The sequence below is a fragment of the Pteronotus mesoamericanus genome, unplaced genomic scaffold, assembly GCF_021234165.1.
Source record: "Pteronotus mesoamericanus isolate MK-2021 breed Mesoamerican mustached bat unplaced genomic scaffold, CSHL_Meso_final scaffold_174, whole genome shotgun sequence".
In the NCBI taxonomy this organism is placed as follows: domain Eukaryota; kingdom Metazoa; phylum Chordata; class Mammalia; order Chiroptera; family Mormoopidae; genus Pteronotus; species Pteronotus mesoamericanus.
Genome location: NW_026555309.1, coordinates 1,289,168 through 1,311,146, shown reverse-complemented (window position 1 = coordinate 1,311,146; position 21,979 = coordinate 1,289,168). Strand labels below are relative to the sequence as shown.

Below are 21,979 nucleotides of genomic sequence, written 5' to 3'. Positions count from 1 at the left end.
GAGTGGACTGGAATGCATATGTGTGAACAAAGACAACTTCACTGTACTAGTCAGTGGGGGCAGCAGATGTCATTGAGTGAGCATGTGTACTATGTGGCCGTCACATTCAAAATGACTGAGCAAGTAGAGCAATGAATCTGCATCAAATTTTGCATTAAGCTTGAACAATCCTCCCCAGAAACTATTCGGATGATTCAGAAGGCCGCAGATATAGGTAACTGGTGACTGGCAGCTTCATCATGACAATGTGCCCCCACTCACGCATCACATCTTGTATAGAGTTTTTTGGTGAAATATCACATCACCCAGATGACTCAGCAACCCCTGCTGCCCAGACTTGGTGCCCTGCGACTTCTGGCTTTTCCCAAAACTAAAATCACCTTTGGAAGGGAAGAGATTTCAGACCATCAGTGATATTCAGAAAAATACAATGGGGCAGCTGATGGTGCTTGGGAGAGCTGTGTGACGTCCCAACATGCCTACTTTTAAGGGGACTGAGGCATCATTGTCCTATGTACAATGTTTCTTGTATCTTGTATCTTCTTCAATAAATGTCTCTATTTTTCATAGTACATGGCTGGATACATTCTGGAGAGACAGCACGCACACATGCATCCGCGTGCACACACACGTATCATATATATAACCCTATGCATTTTAAAGCAAATTCTTTCCAGCATTTGTAAAACCACCAAGCACTGTATATTCAACTGGACCATGATCAATGAATCAGAAACCCACCCAAACCCTACCATCATTTGGCAGAATGGTGCAGTCTAAAGTAAGACTGCAGACGTAGCATTCAAAGCTGCACAACTAATGGCTGCCTAATATGACATTAGTCACTCTTCTTACAGAAGTGAATGTGAGCAAGTGATACATGCTGAAGGTTAAGAAATGTGAACACACATCTGTACGTGTATGTTCATCTATGGTAAGGTGTACACATGGATTTCTTTCTTGGTAAAAGTGCTCTAAGTGGATTCTCAAAGGTGAACCAGTAAGGAAGAAATTCTATGTTTTAGTTGTACTAAGACATTCTGGTTAACTCAGATTTGTTAATGGGTAACTATGTGCTTAATGAGGAATCTTGTTGTATATACAGGGTCCAGCACAAATAACACCCCCTTTTTATTACAAAATATTTTATTACAACATCATAAGCATGTAACTCTGTAACATAACAGTATCATACTCAAGCACACCATATGACATTTTAGGTGAATAAGACTGTAATACCAACAGGCAGGCATTCCTTTAAAGAGATTTTCCTAGAAGGAGTTTCCTAAACTCCTTGGTTTGTGATACTACAGTGGTTTGCACAGGTGGCCACTGAATTTTACTCAATAGATAAAGATTAAATGGCTGTCATCACCTAATGGACATGCCCATCAGATGGAACTCAGGCTGAGGAGCAGAGCAGCACAGTGTAAAATGGGCCCAATGCATTAAAAGATGCCACATAAAGTAAAGCTATTCATGGAAACATGCAAGACCTATGCCTCCTGAGTACAGAGGATGCAGTCAGATCAGGGAGTAGTTCAGTTCATTCATTTAGTGACCATGGAGCCTCACTCGCTGGTACTCACACCCTGCTCTGGGCCCTGGGGATGGAGCAGATTCCAGAAAGACCCAACGCTTTGCCCTCATGGAGCTCACTGCGAGCTCTGCTGGTCAACCTTCTGGCTGAAGAGCAGCATAGCACCTAGGGAGGGTGTGACTATGCGGTCAGGGATGGGGGCACCACTGTGCAGGTGTGACTACCGCTGCTCTGAGCAGTGAAGAGTATGCAATTCTAGTGTGTGCCGAGCTGCGCACCACGCAGCCCGGAGCTCCACTGCCTCCTGTCACAAAAGTGGTGACACCTGTCCCCGATGGTACAGACCCACATCACACCAACTTACCGTCAGATTCCAATCAATTTCACTTCACAAATTTTTTTTAAAAAACCAAACTCTTCAACAGACTAGTAAGCTTCACTTCTAAATTATTAAAGCTGCTTTAAAAAGAGCCTTTTATTTTAGCCAATTAACTTAAAACTAAGTAGTATACATGTTATATAACCTATTTAAACATTGAACATATTTAATTGGTAAAACAGTTTGAGAGTTTTGTTTCAATTCATTCACTACGTATTATTTTGTCCTTGTCTCATGAGAACTTCCAAGTGCTGCCTGATTTTAACCACAACCGATATTTAACTAAACAGTATCCAGGAATCCTTAAAATCCAATGTATGAGTGAGTTTTGTTGGCTTGAAACTAAGTGACAGCTGAAATACTTAAAATTGTCTTTTATTTTATTGGGTGATACCTATAATTTGCAAAATTGCTAAGCTGATTATTTTGTAACCGAAATATCTACAGTCTGGCCAATGAGTGTCCATCTAAATTAGAAATCAGTACAGGTATGTACTTATTTTGATTCCTCTGTTACAATTCTAATAGCTTCTTTATTTACTTGGTGTCTGCTGCTTTCAGATGGACATTTTTGACATATGAAGTTGATGAAAGGTAGTTCTGATGCACTCAAGTGAACTTATAAAGAAAGACTGAACTATTATCATAGATCCAATATATTCATTTTCTGTATGTTCATAAAAGTTTTCTAAATAAGGCTGTCCATCAGCTTTTGAAGGGCCGGGCACCCAGCTGAACAGGCTGCGTACCAGAGCCTTGGAGGTGTCATCATCACCACGGCCCGGGTCTATGGTAGCGCCCAGGGACTCTGAGTGTTCGGATGTGTGGGTATGAGCCAATACTGCTGCAGAAAGTAAGGCCCAAATAACACAGACAAGATGTTTCGTGCAGGCCACCCAAAACATACTAGAGAAACAGGAGTCATGTTCACTGTTCACAGCTTCCATAAAAGGGTAAATGTCTATTCACACAATCAAACCAAATACAAAAGAATCAGGTAACATGACATAAATTTTTCAGAGTGGCAATACAGCACAGTAGTTAAGAGAATGGCATTCTAGAACCAGTCTCATTGGGTTCAAATCCTATACACTATTTATTAGTGTGACGCTAGACAAGCTCTTTCACCTCTCTGTACCTCAGTTTATTCATCTCTAAACTGAGGATAACAGCGGACCCTACCCCAGAGCTGTCATGAGCATTACATGAGGCAATGCACGTAAAGTAGCCAGAAAAATGCCTGCAACAGTAAACCCCTGGGAAGTGTTCAGATTTGGGATTAGGATTATTGGGCAAGAAAATCAAAGCAGAAAGAGATTAAATTTATCATGGATTTAAGAATTGGTCAGTGCTTCATTTCTGAATGAAAAGGAAAGTTCTTGACTTACAAGAAAGTTTTCATTAGGCCATACTTCTTTACATTGCAAATTTCTGAAAAAGGTAAAAAGCCATCACTTGAAATAACACGTCTGAGAGCCAAACTCTCCAGCATCTGAGTGCTTGGACTATTGATGCAAGTCACCCCTAAGGGGCCACCTGGGCTGATGCACATGGCATTCTGAACCACATGCTGCCAGCACCTGGGCTGACATTTACTAACAGCCTCCCCACATGGAGGAGGGAGATACCCCATGGACAAACAACTCTAGTTGATATAATCAGCCATTGATAAGACCTCATATTCTAGGAGGAATCATTGTCATAAAGCTCTTGGGTCATGCCCTGGTGAAGTGTCTACTGCTTTCATTCACGTTCTTTAAATATCAGCCAACCTCTGGTGCGTTACACTTGCACCTTGGAAAATCATCTTCATTTCATTGCAAACAGCGTCAGCTCCTGGTGCGCTGGGGAAGAAGTATGTGTTATGAAGATGAACGTGTCATGCAATGTTTCTAGGGCTGAAAGGAACAAGGCCAATTTCCAAAATGTGAAGCAGGACAGGTAGAAGGCAGAAGAAGTCCTGGCATGTTAATAAGCAGACGCTTTTTCTATATTTCAATTCTTATACAAGGATCCAGGGAGGGAAGATTTGAGAACTGGTTTTGACAAAGATTGTAGCTTTTAGATAATAGAAAACAACACACACACAGGAAACAAGTTCTTCGCTTGTACCTTTATCTTGTGTGTGAGAGAAGTGCAGCCCTGCCCCATCAAACCCTGGCACCCAGGCGCACGCATTTGCCAGCCGAACAAAACAGTCCAAGGAGCCCTTACGTGGCTCTCCACGGGCTGTGTTAGCCTCGCCCAGCTGGTTCCCCACCTCAAGAAAAGAGGCAAAATTAAAATCTACGTGGCAAAATTAAAATCTGTATTGCAAAAAAAAACCCAGGTAAACCAGAAATCTGAATAAACTAGGAATAGATATACTGTGTAAGACAATCTGTATAAAAAGCAGCCAAAACCAAATGGGTCACACAACGTCATCTCTGCATGACATTAACATTTCACCCAGAGTTCTCATTACTGTTGCATTCAGCCGGAAAAATCAGGAAAAAGCACCTAAACATTGTTACTCAACAGCTGAATTCAAAACGCATTATGTTCTACTTTTAAATCAATTAACATCTGTGATTTTAAAATGTCTTCATCAGAAATGCAATTAGTGTAATATCCAGGACCAACCGTAGACCATGGTATCTAAAAGGAAGGAATAACAATATTTTTGTTCCAATATTACTTGTTCTAACTTACTGCTTGATTATACTAGTCAAACAAAAATTGTATGGCTTATGGAAGCAGAAAAATCAGAATCTATTTCTCTTCATGGTAAACAAGAGGAAACTAAAGCTTAGAGAGTTTATACAGCTTATCTGAAGCCAAATCCTATTTGGAACTGAAGCTAGACCCCTGCTTATTTCATACAGAAAGACCTGGGTGCTAGGAAATAAGTGAAATTCTTCGTGCTGCTTCCTGATGTAAAGCAGGAATTTACTCCACTATTACTGAGTCCTATCGGTGAAACAGAGAGAGAGGTGATACACATGCTTGTTCAGGGGAAGTCCACACTTACCAGATGGTTCACATCAGGAAATATCATTGACCTATAGCTCTTCTCGTCAATCACTATAGCACAAAACCTTGATGCCAAATTTTGTGATGGTTCATGATCACTTCGGTGAGTGAATTTCACCATCCAAGATAGTGCACTCACCTTCCCTGCCTGGCAACAAGATTCCCCAGCTTATGGTCTACCTGCTGTGATTCCCTCTGGCTGTGTCATCCCCCAATAGGCAGAAACTATAGAATAATGACAAAACAATATGAAAGAACATTTGATAACATGTTGGCTAAAATATCATCACCAGTTACATGATGGGGGCCACCAAAAATATATTTAAGTGATGCACATAATCATAATACGTTCAATATAGAAAATATATACATGAAAATATATAATCATGATAGGATGTTTTAAAGTTTTGGTAAAAGCATAGATTAGAAGAAGAGTGGTAAATAAACATCATTGTGTTTTAGATTAAAAGGGTGGTCCTCATTCTTACTACATGAACATTTTTACTTAGTGTTTATTCACATGTTTAAGTTACTGTGATGTACTCTAGCAATTAAGACTTTCCCATTTCTAAACCACTGCTTAAAACACACACACACACACACACACACACACACACACACAACCTTGTCACTAAAAATTATTTTACCAATGACCATCGTATGCAAACCAGGTTGCTGAAATAAGGATAGTAGAGAAAGAAAAATGTAAGTGAAAATTTTAGGGTTCATTAAAACTGAATATTAAAAAACAATGTTCCTGACCTTGGAGGGGTCCATCCAGGAGTGCCTAGGTCTCCATGTGTGTGCACCTCAGTTTCTCTCCAGAAGCATTATTTCAGATGTGGGTAAATGAAATGCTTAGAGAAAAGCAAACTGCTTTGTCCTGTTCAATAAATAAATTGCTTTGCTTTGTTCAATAAAAAAATTGTCATGGAACATAGACAGGATGCTTTGGGGACAGAATAATTCATGCCACAGTCGAAAGGTAAATGTTTTGCAGGAAAAAAAGTAAGGAGCTCACCCAAGGAGAGCTAACGCAGGTATAGCAAGTCAAAGCAGAGGTGCCCTTCAGACAAGGAGGCTGACTTCTCTCACAGTGACTCAGTCCACTCTCAGGGGGCAGACAGGAATTCAGCTCTGAAACTCCTATTGCTCATCCCACTGTCCAACAGACTGTCCTAACCCTGAACACAGCCTATTAAATAGCAATAAATTATTAAATTACTATTTTAAAATCTCTGTGATGAGAGGACTATGGAATAACGTTTTAAGATCAAGTAAATGTAATGTGATCCCATGTTAGTAAGATTCTATGTTGGATGGTTAGACGTTTGGAAGGGAACAGAAAGAAAATGGAGCTGGCGAACATGGCCCCCTGGCTCACTGGTACATTGCCTGTGGTGCTTCAGGGTCGCCCCTCCCCCTCTGTCAACCAGCAGAGAACACATTACAGTCACTCGGAGGGAAACGCATTCATTCCTCAAGTCAAATTAAGGCTGACCTAAACTCTTTGCAATTTTAACAGGACCCACATCGGAGGCTCTCACAGAGAGCCAGTCCCCCCACATTCTCAGAGTGAGGATGACTCAGGGCTTGTCTTGTGTCCCCAAGCAGGGCCAGTGGGGCGGAGTCCGGGAAGGCCAGTCAGGCCAGGTTCACTGTAACTGCATCCCAGGCACCAAAGGTGACAGGGCAGAATCACCTCAGAAGGACATGAGGGAACTCCATTTTCATAAACTCTTAACTGTGTGCTTCTCCAAGGCAGAAGACTCATCTTTTCAGGAGGTACTGAGAATACCCAGGACTTGTCTGTCAAATGAACTATTAAATGAGCAAATGCAATCACATGGCACTTAGGAAACTCCTGAACGTCAGCTCCGCTCCTACAGTTCTCAGAGGAAGCAAATCTGTGCCTTACTCAGGCGGGTATTGAAGGCTGATCACTTTTAATGTGATTTAATACACTAGTTACTTTCCAAAAACATTTAATTACATTAAGAAGGCCTATATTAAGAATAGTAATAGAAAAAGATATCTTTGCCACATTCTCATAAATGCATTCAATGAAGGCAACTGTAAGACGGTCTCAGTTTTCTCTGCTGTAAAATCAAGAAGTTAATATTAAATCTGCTACATCTCTCTCTTAGACATGCCACAGTTCTGAACAGAGAGAACAGTCATCAGCAATGTTCCCAGGGTTGACGAGGAGTCAAGGCAGCTCTGCCACCTGATCCAGAGTGACTAACACCTGAGATTTAAAATGTAAGTGAAAAGAGGCTACAGTACATTTATATGTCATTAGCAATCATTCAGGCAGACAAAGGTGACACACTTTTCAACAGGTACAATTATCTTTCTTTTGAAGATTAAGAAACAAAAATTGGGAGAGTTACTAGGTCAGAACAATTTAGAATTCATTTGGTCCCATTCACCCCGCATTTCAAATCCAGACAGTCCCTGCCTGTGTCACACTGGATGATGCCTATCTGTTCAGATGGCAGGGAGCAAAGACAGAACAGCCCCAGAGATGAAATGCTAACTGCGGTGGGTGGAGAGAGAAAAGGAAATCAAGAAGAGGAGGCTTGGCCACCCTGAACAACAATGAGAAACAACAATGAGAAACAACAATGAGAGAACAGAAATGTCTGTTTTCCGACTCTAATTAACTTACGAAACAAGTCAGAAAATATAGGCAGGAACCATAGTCACTAAAAAGAGATGCTACTAAAAAATTTTTAAAGATTATAAATAATATTCCTTGTTAAAACACAAATTCATCTTTATAACTGAAGTAAATTATTAACATTTTAAGTCAATAAAATAAACAAATTTCCTTTTAGAGAAAGCAAGCCAAATTATACATTTGTTTACAAAACCTGAAACGGGGAGAATTTTTTAAAAAATCATATGTAATAATTAGAATTAATTTACTGTAGGTAACAGGTTTTGTAGAAGGCTAAGCACAGCCTGGGATTATTAGGCTAAGTCGAAAAAAATTTCTAATATGCTTACTTGTACTATATTGTCATTAATACATGAAAGGTCTGTCAATAACTCTATGGTCTCAAAAAAACCCTGAAAAACCAAAATACACCAACAGATGCCTTTCTCCTTCAACAACAAAACATGGTAAAAATAAATAAGCATATAAGTAAGTAAATAAATAAATAAATGACTGGATGTCAATTAGGAAATTCAGTTTAGAAAAATATAAGTTTATATTACATAAGTTTAAAAAAAACAGACATTCATGACTTGGAAAAGAAAAACTGAAGTTCTTAGGTTTTGAAGGATTTGAAAAAACTGTATATAACTATGCACTGAAATATACACCTGCTTAAATGGTTTGCTCTTGGATGGCACTCAGGTCAGATGAATACCAAAAACAAGTAAGGAGGCAAACTCAATGAAAGGTTAAATCAAAGGTCACTTCTGGGTGAGGGGGAAGGAGGAGAAGGGATCACTAATTTATCCCATTCAGAGCAGCAACTAAACTACGTGGTTCTCAGAAATCTTCACTTGGCACTGTTACCAATTTTGAAAAGTAGCTGCATTCTTTTTTTTTACTTGTTTAATCTCAAGACAAACTATAACCTATTCCAACAACACAACAAAGTCAAATTTTTAAAGTTATGCAAATTTCACAAAATAAGTCAATGATAAGAGGGTAGTGTTTACCGTTCAGAAGAGCTCTAAGCAAGGTGAGAAGTCACAGAGCTAGAATTCTAACATGACGAGTGAATGAGAATTGGCAGAGAAGACAATGTTCCAACTGCCTGAGCCTGGATCTTTCCTGTGAGAAATAATCATAATACCGTTCTCTTCCAGAATATGGTGATGGAAATAGGGGCAGAATATTTTGTCCTCAAATTAGCTGAGAAAAGATGTAGCAAAAGACATTGACAAAAGTGTCTAACTAGTAGATTTAAGTCAATAGCAGAGATGTACCACCACAGATTCCAACAGAGAGGCCGACGGCTCCCTCTTCTGGGTGTGTAATGTAGGGAGAGGGGTCTGCTGGAATATGAGTCACAAGGGCAAAAAGGGCGGGAAGTGGCATTATTGCTCAATGCTAGTTACTGCTGTTATTTGAATTCTCATCAGGACCTCCAAAGAAGTGGTCCAGACCACCGCACAGGAACACTGTGAGAGTAGGGACAGACAGTGCCCTGCTCAAAGTCCATCTCAAAAGAAGGCAGGAGGTAGTGGGGAGGAGGGAAGGTACATAAGGAAGGAGGGTGTGCGGAGGGAGGGCAGAGGCAAGAAGAGACAGACTCCATGCCAATCAGCATCTGAAACTGAGGGTAAAACAAGAACTGCATTCAAATACACACAAAATATCACCCCTACTGAAATGTCTTTATTTCTAGTTTAAACTGTGTTACAATAATACTAAAGGGAAATTTGAAAAGTCATCATATTCTCAGCATTCTAACAAAGACGTGTTCAGTTCTCCAATTCCCTTGTTGCGTTCTCAATTTAGTTTCCATCTTCACTGAGCCTTCCCAAGGCCAAGCATGGGTGCAAAGATAACAAGACGTGGCTCTATTGCCAGAAGGGCTCAAAAACATTCACTTTCTAAGGTGACTCACAGTCCCTTCAATTATATACTCTTTCGTTTAAAAGACATTCTTAAGCCAAGTAATGTCATTTGTCTCAAGTGTACACAAAAAAAAAGAATGCATAAAACAAATGATAAGGAATTCTTCAAAGCATCAATGATTCAAATGCGCTTTTGGTTCAGATATTGAGAAAAGAACATCAAAGTTTTTGTATAAGCCTCTTTTAGTTTAGATATAGTAGAATCAAATGTTAATAAATTTCAGTTTGTGTCCCCTTTTATAGTTTTGGAACAAGCATACAGCATGGGTGATAATACTATACTTCACAGTTCAGAACGATGACCGAAAGGCATTATTTAATGAGAGAGATCATAAAATAATTACACATATCTATGTATATATTGTGATCCTATAGGCTACTGGATTCATGAAGGCTAATGGAATCTGGTGTTATTCAAGACCTAATTATCCTCATTCTTAAGCTATTTTTTAAATGTCATAAAGAGCCAAGAAAATACTGCCCTTTATATTTAAAAAATGGACACTAATAAGGACAAAAGAACTATAGGACTCCATACTTTTCTGTGCACTGTAACAGTTAATCATAACCAATAATTTTAGGAATTTGTTTTTTATAACTGAAGTGTAGGAATAATTTAACGAACCACTGATGAGATTTCAAATAACATAAGCTGCCAATAAATAGTACTGTTTGGTTGACAGACTAAACCTGCAGCCATTCTTGGCTATTCCTGTTTGATATTAGCCAGCATCCAGGGTCACAGTCTGAACACCCTTGCTGATAATGTTGTTGTTGTTTTACCGTTATCACAGAGGGCTACTGCTTGTGGAGTCCGCTACATGCCTGGCACAATATATTTTATATACACTGCCTCATTTAATGTTTATAGTAACCATGAGAAGTAAATATTGTTATCTCCATTCTGTAGCTGATGATAGTAACAACAGCTATTAACAGGTATTACACATTTCCATTATGCCGGTCTACATAGCAAGTCACTCATTTAATGCTCACAATAGTCCTATGACATGGGTACTATTATTATCCTGATTTGACAGGTGAAGAAATTGAGAAATACAGAGTAAACAGCTATCTCAAGGTCACATATGTTCCATGTGGCAGAACGCTGACACTGATCCAGGTCCTCCTAAAGTCAAAGCCACATTCTTTCCCACCCACCCCAAGGAGTCTGCTCTCCAGGCCTGCCCTCTGTCCCACCCATGAGAATAGCATACAGGAAGGGGGCCAGGGCAGATCTGTCCAGAGCTGCACCCCTCCATCCACAAGACAACTCATAAATCTGGCGGGGACCCTCCCTGCTAGTTCCTCTGAAGAAACTCACAATAAGGGAACTGAAGTCCTGCCTCAGAGCTGGCACAGCTCAATGGTCCCAGGAGCACATGACCTGAAGGGCAGGGTTTCTAACAGATCAGAGCACAAGGCACCCCAGGATAAAGAGCCTTGGTCTGGACAGACCCACATCCACTCAATGGTCATCAGCAGCTTAGTTCCTAAGGCCCACTATATGTGCCTGACCACACAAGGCTCTCGGTTCCTGAGCCAAACAAGCCAGGGGCCCACCTCGGCAGCTGACAGAGCAACGAAACAGGCAAACAACTGGCTGAATGGTGGAATAAGGGCTGTTGGAATCACGGCAAACTGTGTTTGGATATAGTGGGGAGCGCCAGGTGGGGGAAGGGATCAACTCTGAGTCTAAAGGAAAGGGTAGCAAGGAGCAGAGGCAGGAACATGGTAAGAAGCTGTCCCATTAGGAGGAAACGACTGTGCTATCAACCAACTAGCAATTGTCAACCTCCGGACGTCGAGAGACACCGTGAAGAAATGAAACTAATGTCTGGAGAGCCATGCTGGAGTATGTACTACAGAAGAGGCTCCGCTTAGGGAGAAGGTCTCCACGCCCACACAGCACCCAGGGTAAAGGTACTTGCCTGCCTGGGCAACACCTGAGTCCAGATTCTCTACACAATACTGGATGGCAAATGCATTCTTAATGCAACAGCAGGCAAGCAGCCGCTTTTCTACAAAAGTGAGTATAAAACACCAGCAAAATGAGCCAAGCACGTGAGAATGCCAATAGTTCCCAACTCACTGTGACAGAAGAAACTGTCATTTCAATTAGCAAAGGCCTGGAAGAATGAGAAAGAAATAAGGTGCAATATTTAGCAGAAATTGCAAAACCATCTTTACCCCAGTTATTTCTGGCCATTTGGTTAAGGCACTTGTTATAGACTGAAAATTTTTATTAACATTAGTATATGCACAGAGAGGAAATAATTAATATGTATCCCAGTTTAACCAATATCACCTCTGGGGAGTGGCTTTAATGTCAAGAGTCACTGTCTATGTTACATACCCGTAATATTTCATTGTTTTGTAACATGTGTATTATGTTGGTGATTGGAAAAAATATACCGGGTTTCTCACCACAGTGAGAATATTGACAAATTCACACATTAGAAGACAGTATACTGGTCCTGCTTTATTTATTATCCCCATGAGGGAATCTGATTCTAACAGTCCAAACTGGGGAACTTAAATATTCACAGAATTCACAGATAAAGCTGCCGACAGCAAACACCCATGCGACTTCAAAGAGGACCAGGAGCAAGGAGATAGTGGAATAGTGAGGGAGGGGAAGGAGCTGAGACCGACCCCCAGCCAGGCCAGCAGGCGCAGTGGGTGGGTGGACGGGCAGCCAGTTTCACAGAGGTGGTTCCTGCCAATCCCCTCCTTTCTGTCAGTGTGTGAGAAAATGTGATAGTGTGTGTCCAGAACAGTGACCAGCACGGGCGACAAACTCTACAAGCGGCCCTGAATGAATACATGGAAGAAAGGAGGGGAGGGGAAGAAGAAAAGAAGGGAAGAGGAGAAAAGAGAAAGCTGACAGAGAGAAGCAAGGAGAATGAAGGCAGGAGAAGAAGGGACAGGAGGGGACACCTAAATTCTGCTCAGCATATAAAAGGTTGTATTTATGATCATCAGAGTTATACATGGATTTAGTAACATATTTTTAACAGGCAGTTACTTTTTATTTACCTTTCAGGCCTTAGAAAGTGTTGTTAACTTCCAATTCAAAGCTCAGAACAAAGAGGACAGGTGCTCTAGATATCCAACGGGATTTCTAAAAGAAAAGGAGACAGGATACAAATTATTCTGGAGAATAAAAATGATTAATATTTAATGTATCATTAAAAAGAAACTGATTTTCACTAAATAACTAAGACGGTACATTTCCTCATATACCTAGAAAAAGATTGGGTCCAAATACTCTTTTTAACAGAGCTACTCTAGCAAACTCTAAATTGGTTATAGAAAAGAACACAAAAATCAACTGTAGAATAGGCTGTGTTTGTGCCTTTAATGGGAAACAAACCAAAGTAGCCTGCTGAGTGCCGTTAGCCTGGAGACCCCACGTGGACTGCCCCATGCCCAACACAAGACCCCCAGCACAACTTGTTCACCAAATCCTGCAGAGAATGATGTAGGCTCCTCGCAAACAACTGCAAAATGGAGAGGAAAACAGATACCTAATATTTCATGTTTGCAAGAGAGTGAAATATTACAAAGCAGCACTTTATCTTGTCCCCCAAATGCAGCTCCAGTTCTGACATGAGCTCACACACACACGTCCATTTGTTTTGGGGCTTCTTTCTCATGGAGTGAGGACAGACCTCGAAGGCAACATTGCCCCACATTTTGAGTCCACAGTGTTTCATTTCTAGGAAGGAAACAATGTACATGGACTGGGCACATATTCAGACCCAGAAATTACATGACTGTATTTTCCAAAGCGGGAAAGAAACTGAGGCTTTTTGAAAAAGTCATGTCGCTAGGGCTGACTGACATCTAAATGTTTCTTTATTCAGATATCATCCAATACATATGAATTAGGAGATACATGAGTGAATCATGAAGGTGACTGTTGTTTGTACACCTGACAACTCAAACGAAAATACCACAGTGGAAAACTTAACCATCTTCTCCACTAGCATCTGCTTTCGGCATACACCTTTGTTTATGGAAAAGTGGGGGCTCACAGACAGGGAATTAAAATGCTCTGACTATAATAGGCATCTTTTTTTTATTAAGATCTACTCAATATTTTGCATGGTAACAAAAATAATCAACAGTAAAATATTTTAAGGAGGCACTTGGGATGTCAGCAGATGATGGTGAAGAGCACTTCATTAAGGCCAACGCCAGCTTCCCAACCACGGTCTCCTTTCTAGAGTGATGTGTAATGAGTGATTTGGCAGAAGTTTACCAATAATCCTGCAAATATTGGCCTAGGTTTTGTTTAGCTTAAAAAAAATAATGAAAGAATGCCTGAAAGTGTCAATTTAAATGACAAGTAGAATGATACTTCCTCCTCCCACGTTTAAAATGTTCAAAACAATCTACTTTTCCCCTGTCCCATTACCTAGCAATGTTCAACAAGAACAGAAAATAAAATTAGTACTGGATTAAAACAAAGATATAAACTCTAACTTTATGGTGCTTTTTGGCAAATTTATGGCAATTTAAGACTTTATTTTATTTCTCTGCTGTAATGTATGGGATTTCAGGAATTCAAATGAATAAAGTCATATACATTTAACAGGATGTTAAAGAAATCTTAATCAAAAATATCTTTGGGTTGAATTTAAATTGATTGTGACCCATAATAACATAGTAAAAATGTTCTTTATTTCTTTGCAACCAGTATTTTTGTTTTGTTCTAAAATTGTATCAACAATCCCTTTTCATATTTATCATTATTTTTGCCTTTTCCTTCTCACATTTTGAAGAGAGAAAATAACAAAGCTGAACTCCCACTCTAATGCTGCAGAGACAGAGGAGTCACGTACTTATGACTGGGATGGGGAATAATGCCACATAGAAGGACTTCAGGACTAGATTTATCTCCAAAGTTGCCATATGCCATCAAAATCATCCTAACAAAAATAACTCATAGCACCTATCCTTGAAGATAAGAGAATATATGATCACCAGCTCCAGCTGACTCATTTCACAGCAGAAGAAATGAAAGCCCAGAGCGGTCAAGTGACCTCCCCAAAGTCACAGAGCAAAACTGGTCTTAAATCTCAGATTTCCTAGGTGCCAATCCAGTGCTCCATTAGATTATAACCAATGTATAATTTCCATAAATAATATCTTAAGAGCTCATCATTTCATCTATTTTTCTACACATCTATTATTCTACATAGCATGAACACCACTTGATGAGTCAGCTCAACTTTATGTTAATACAAAACACTACTAATGTCCAAGAACATACTCTGCCTTTCACTCCACTGATAAAGCCATGTTAAACAATGAATGTCTATGAAAAACCTGAAATGAAATTTGAAATACTCTTAGGTTGTCTAACCTAGATACATCTATCCTCAAAAGAGAATTTCCTTTTCTTATTCACAGTCAAATCATAATCATAGCTTTGCTACAATACAGTTTCAAGCAGATTTTACAGATAGTTATCAAGCAAAATGTAGATATTCTACAGTCAAAGCCTAGATAAGCAGTTTTTAATGTAAGAATTTCAAGACAATACATTATTAGATCCATCAATTCAGACAGAACTCTTACTCTCTAAAGCTTTGGAATCATTCAAGAGCACTTACTGGTAAGGTACCTAGGTCAGCAGCTTATTATCATCAACAGGCACCTGTTACTCCCAGCTATTTACACTGTACAGTGCTAGGTGCAAGAGAACCAATAAATGTGCCATGATGTCCTTGCCTACTGTACTGTGATAACTGAAGTGATTTAAGGAGGCTTTCATTTAACCAAATCAAGGTTTGCAAGTGACCAATGTATACGTGTCAATGTTTGGAGGGGTAGCCAGTAAACTCACATGAGGTTTTCCCAGAGAATGAGTTGACAAATTTAGTTAAGAGTAGATGTGTTGGAAGCAGGGTAAGATAAATTAAAATAGACCAACAGAAGAACCAACCCTTTTACGCATTCCCAAGAGAGCAAAACAATGGCACAGGAAACAAAATTACCATGGAAAGAAATTCCATTATCGAAAATGTGTCAGCAATGAAAATACCTTCCTTATATTTCTTCATAGGAACTGATTAATGGCATTAAAACTCAGTGCCAAACAACCTCATTTTTTAAAAAAAGACAAGCTTTAAACAAAACTTTCAACAAAGAAAATGAACAAATGCCAAGTAAGCACAAGAATAAATCTTCAACATAATTTAGTCAGTAGGGAAATGCAAAATAATACCTTAATACAACACCACTACATACTCATTAGAATGGCTAAATTTAAAAGGGCAAAACTATCATTTAAAGGGGTAATGGAGCAACTGGGATTCTTACACAACACTGGTGGAAAAATTCAAAATGTTACAGGCACTTTGAAAAATAATTTGGCAGTTTTTTATTTAATTAAACCCACACTCACCATATGACCCAGAAATTCCACTCCTAAGTATTTACCCAAGAGAAATTGAGAGATAAATTCCGCACAAAGACTTGTACAAGAATGTTCATAGATGCCTTATTCATAATAGTCCATAACTTGAAGGAACTCAAATGTTCCCCAACTGCCCGATGGATAAACAAATCATACCATATCACACAAGGGAATACTACTTATTAATGAAAAGAAACGAATTACTGAAGCATGCAACATAAGTAAATCTCAAAACCTTATACTATGGGAAAGAAGGAAACACACAAAAAATATATGTATAATTCAATTTATAGGAAATATTTGAGCAGGCAAAACTATATCAACAGAAAGCAGATCAATTGTTGCCAAGGGTCAGGGTGTGGGTGAAGGGATTCATGGTAAAGAGGCATATCGGAGGGGTGGGAACGGTCTGGGTCCATTATTGCGCATACTTATGAAATTCATTGAGTGATACACTTAAAATCAACTCTAAAAACTATTTGTAAAAAACATTTGACATATTAATTGGGAAGCACCCCTTAAGCATCAGTAGGTTTTGTCCTAGTCTAATAAATATATTGACCTATGACATAAATAAAGATATAAGACAGGCTTATCAAAGTTATAGCTGATTCAAATTTTAAAATGGCTAAAATGTTATATAATAGAATCATGGTTCTAAACATGAGGAAATGGAACAATTTTATAGTATTTCTGTAAAATATAGGTAAAAACACAAATTCATTCATTCATTCAACAAATATTCCCTGAGGAACTACCATGTGTTGGTCCCTACACTAGATGGAAAGAGTCACCAAAATTAAACAAGAAAGAGCCCTTGCCCTTACAAAGTTCATCATCCAAGAAACGTAAGTAACGCATTCCCATGGTAGAAGGTGTAAACTAATTAATTAGTCTGAAAAAGACCGACGAGTTTGAGTGTGTCAGTCAACCCTTAGCTATGGCATAAACATGCGTGAAATTACAGGCCGGACTAACAGAAGGATCTAATTCAACACAAATACACACAAGTATTACTCTGCTCTAAATCGATCAACCCATGTAGGGGTCCAGGTCATGTTCGATTATGCTATGGAGTTACCGATTTTAAACCTCCTTCTAAAGCCCAGCTTAGGTGCCCGAATCCTCTGTAGTGTTGTCATTCCTCCCACGGCCAAATCCCTAGGATGATGCAGGAGCCGGGAATTACCCTGTAACTACTACACTCTCTAGGCTGGCAAGACTGTTAAGTATTCTCAGATCTTGACAAACTGAGCCATGAGCAAGTAAAAAGGGAACCTGGAACTATTTAAATAAACTAGGGAAACGCATTGGAGTGGGGGTGGTATCACTTGGAGGAAGAGACATCATTCCGAGTTGCACAGTTACACAGAGGCAAATACAGCTCATGATAAAAACATTCCAGCACTCAACAATCTCGCATTTGAACAGACTGCCTCATAAGGCAGGGAGACCCAGTGTGGGCAAGTCTACTGAACTAAGTATTTAGCCGGACTCTATTCCTAGTATTTCATGCTTACGTACTACCTGGATCATTACCATCACCTTACGATCTGTCTCCCAATGCCCAGATTTTCAACCTTCCACGGGGCAGCAAAATTGATCTCTTACCTAGTGACAACCATGCTTTCCTACCACCCCGTGCCCCATGTCCACAATCTTTACACTCTTTTGATGGCTCTCCACCACCTACAGGATCAAACACCTCTCAGGCCAGGTTCCCATCAGAACAGCTCTTCTACCACTTTCCCCCCCACACTGGGCGCATCAGTTCTGAACGACTGCAGAATATGCTCATGGGGCCATGGTTTTCTTGCCTTTACACTGTGCACATGCTGTTCAGTGTCTGAAATACCCCATACCTCCTCATGTGTCTCTGGAGGCTTTAGCCCACTCATCCTTAGCAGAGCTCTGACAATCCCTACTTTTAGAAGCATTCCCTTGACCCCTTCACGCTTTTACTATTTCCTCCCTTTCATGCCATGGTGCCTTACTCATCTCCGTGAAAACATCAGCCCAGATATAAAGATCAGCTCTGGTTCTGTCTTCCTGATAAACCATTAGCCAGTCTCGTTATCTCAATCCCTAGGATTTAGCCCCAGAGGTGACACTGCATAGAGCTTTCCCAAGGAGCCAGGGATTCCAGGGGCCAGTTCTATATGTCCCGTCTGATCTTGTACCCATCAGCAGTGTATCAGCCCGGGTTATGCAGGAGGGACAGAGTAAGCCCAGTCAAATGCTGTCGTTTTGAGGCTACAGAAAACAGAAGTGAGGAACTCTCAAGAATCCAGGCAGCCTGAAGTTGGAATACAAGATTTAGACCAAAATGATTTCCTAAAGGACACTCTTGGGCATTCTAAAGTCAGGGAGATTCAAATCCTGCTTCCATGCTGTTCCTATGTGACCTTGAATAACTTAACCTCTCAAAGCCAAAGTCTCCTGGTCTGTAAAATGGAGGTAATTAGAGCCCTTACTTCACAGGGTCACTCTGGAGATCACATGCTAACATACTGGAAAGGGGCAGCAAAGACATCTGTGCAGGGCAAATATGCGGTGTTGGCTGACCCTCAGCAACCTTTTCTTACCCACTTTTTCATCAACAAATGAAATAATACTTACTTTGGAATAAAGTGTTTCAACAAAAATGTGTAAAAATGCTAGGCATAAAGGAGTCACTTGGTTATAAATCACTGATTTGAAACATCCTAGAAAATTACCTTTCCTTTCCAAAAAGGCAAGATTAAAAAATGGGAGACATCTTCTTGAGGTTCAAAGCAAAAAGACCACAACCACCTCAATGCAATACTCCTCACATGCTGTGAGGACAACCTTAAAAAGAGGTCTTTGGTGTATTCTAATATATAATTTATTTGGACCAAGTTGACACAGATCCTTGTATATCTCCAGGCTTTACAACAAAAGAAAAAAAGCATACTGAAAAGTTTCATTAGATTCACTCAGATGTATCCCATCAGTTTTTTTCATTGATTCCCTATAAACTATAACACTTAGGCAAACCCATATATAGTTAAAGAGATGTTATGTCCAAGATAGAAGTTTCTGAAAAGGGTCATAATGGAAAAAGCTATAAACTGCGTACTATTGTGTCAGTGTCTCAAAGTTCTTTTAAAGATAAACACGCCTGGTTCCAAAATAATATATTAAAAGAAAAAGTGTTGCACATCTCAAATGTTCATTTTTAACACTCTACAAATACACGTTTTAAAACCTAGCACATTGTTAACTGGTCATGGTCCAATTATTTTTTTTCTTTTTTTTTAAAGATTTTATTTATTTATGTTTAGAGAGAAGGGAAGGGAGGGAGAGAGGGAGAGAAAGATCAATGTGTGTTTGCCTCTCATGAAACCCCTACTTGGGACCTGGCCTGCAACCCACGCATGTGCCCTGACTGGGAATTGAACCAGCAACCTTTGGTTCACAGGCTGCCGCCCAACCCACTAAGCCACACCAGCCAAGACAATTATTAATATTTTCCAGAGTTTTAATACTTGTGAGTCAGTAGTTGAACATAGTATGTCATTTATTAAATATTAATAAAATTAAAAAGCAGACAGAGTTTATAGTGGTTCCCAGCCTGAATTCCAGCAGCAAGAACATATAAATAGGAGTAATTTTGATATATTCTGTGAGACTACTATGATACTTTGGGAAGAGAGAACAAAGGAAGGAATCTCCTTCAGTAAAAATGTTTGACCTTATATAGCTCCAGACATTTAAATCCAAAATATATTGAGTTATTTATTTTTTTTGGTCAGCATGTTCTTCCAAAGTCACTGTACTTCTTTGTCAGGAAGAAACTTTTGTAGAAAATATGTATTTTGTTGTTACTCAAATTCCTATGTGCAAAATCCCTCATTAACTTACATTATGAAAAATTTTTCAAGAAAAACACAGGAGTCAGGAACTCACTACAACCTAAGGCAGAAAGCATTTATCTTATCTGGAGGCTGACCTTTAAATTATTTTTTCCCAACTTTTTCATTGTGGTAAAATACACATAAAACTTACCACCTTAACTGTTTTGAAGTATATACTTCATGGTATTAAATACGGTCAATACTGTGATCACCAACATCCATCCCCATAACTCTTATCTTGTAGAACTGAAACTCTGTATCCATTAAACATTAACTGCCTGTTCCCACCCCCAGCCCCTCCTAACCCCCATTCTACTCTCTATCTCTCTATGAATATGACTACTCTAAGTATTTCATGTAAGTGGAATCAGACATTACATGTCTTTTTGTGATTGGCTTATTTTACTTAATATAATGTCCTCAGCGTTCATCCATGTTGCAGCACGTGTCAAAGTTTCTCTCCTTTTTTAGGCTCACTAATACTACGTTATATGCATATACCACATTTTGCGTATTCATACACCCATTGATGGGCCCTTGCATTACCTTCACATTTTAGCTATTGTGAATGATGCTGCTGTGAACAAGTGTGTACAAGTGTCTCTTTAAGACCCTACTTTCAAATCTTCTGGGTATATACTCAGAAGTGGAGTTGTTGGGTCATATGATAATTTTACTTTTATAAGTTATAATTTTAAAATGACCACCTATTAAATCAGGCACTGTGTTCCTTGAAAAGTAAAAATTGAAATTGTAATACAGTAATTTAAATAAGCCTAGAATATCATGCCAAGAAATTATGTCAACAAAGTCTTATTTGCCGCTATGATAGTAAACTAGCAATTGTCCTTTCCAGGCATCTTCAAATACCAGATAAGACAAGAGTATTAATGAAACTCAAATATCCATTCCTGCCTTAAAAATTTGGCCTCCACAGTATACTACTGAATGTTGGATTACAGGACTCTTTGTAGCACTTAAGCTGTTTGAAGATACACACACTCCTTATGCTCATCAAGCCCACAGGGTACAGCTTTCTAACACTGTGTTTTTGGTCTTCAAGAGATGAATTTCTGTTAACAATTGCTGAGGTTTGGGGTTCTCCCGGCTATGTGAGAAGCATAATTTAATTGGAGTCTTCTTCAAGTGCTTTCCAGAACAGATGGCAATGATTTCAGGCCAAAGAATCTCCATTTCATCTCTCTGGTAAAAAAAAAAAGCTAGTCATTTTGTTAATAAGCAAGTATAGAACAACACCAATATCAACACTGATATTTTCTGCTATCCTACAAAAACTAAGCATAATGTTAATCAAATGTAATACAATCTACTGGGCACCTTTTTTAACAGTTATACTCAGGTTTTATTAATACACTACATTTTATATTATTGCATTTTTTATTGTGGTAAAATACATAGAACATAGTGTTTACCATCTTAGCCATGTTTAAATGTACACTTCAAGTGGCACTGAGTACTTTGACGCTGTTGTCCACCACCAGCCACATCCAGAACTCTTTTCATCTTGCAAAACTGAAATTCTGGACCCATTAAACATTAACTCCCCATACCCCTCTCCTCTCAGCCCCTGGCAACCTACATTCTACTTCCTGTCTCTATGAATTTGACTACTCTCAGCATGTCATTTAACTGGGATTATACAGTGTTTGTCCTTTTGTGAATGGCTCAATTCATTCCCCATAATGTCCTTGGGGTTCATCCACATTGTAGCATGTGTCTACTGGGCACTTCTTAATTACCATTTCACAGGAAAGCCACAGCATTCAGGATGAAATGTAGAGTCAGGGACGCCTTCCCGGTGAGGGGCCTGCTCAATAGAAAGGCTACATATAAATCACTGTGTTTATGAAAGCAAGATCCAGAAGGACCAGCGTCAACAGCACCACAGAACCCTGCTCAGGCCTTCTTTGTGCTAGAGCGCCCCCGAAACCTTCAATGCCAACCCCCAGCAAGTAAGCAAGTACGGTCTGTAAGCCGGGCCACTCGGCATGTCTGCAAGATAAGAGAGGGTAAGGTTTCACTGAGAACTGAACTTTTCATTAACGTCTGTTATATGCCATCTTTAGGGCTTTGGGGAAAGTAATATCAATATAAATGACCGGCCAGGAATGATTTAT

At 39.4% G+C, this 21,979-nt stretch overlaps 1 protein-coding gene across 2 annotated transcripts in view; it reads right to left on the bottom strand.

Moving 5' to 3' along the window:
- Positions 1-21,979, bottom strand: part of FAM110B (family with sequence similarity 110 member B) — a 139,403-nt gene that overhangs the window by 97,829 nt on the left and 19,595 nt on the right. The window contains exon 2 of one of the 2 annotated variants that reach the window (XM_054590149.1): positions 12,573-12,657. The gene's annotated coding sequence lies outside the window, so the exon portion shown is untranslated. Of the gene's footprint in view, positions 1-11,625; positions 11,664-12,572; positions 12,658-21,979 lie in introns of those variants that run through there. The other variant, XM_054590151.1, reaches the window with a different exon arrangement.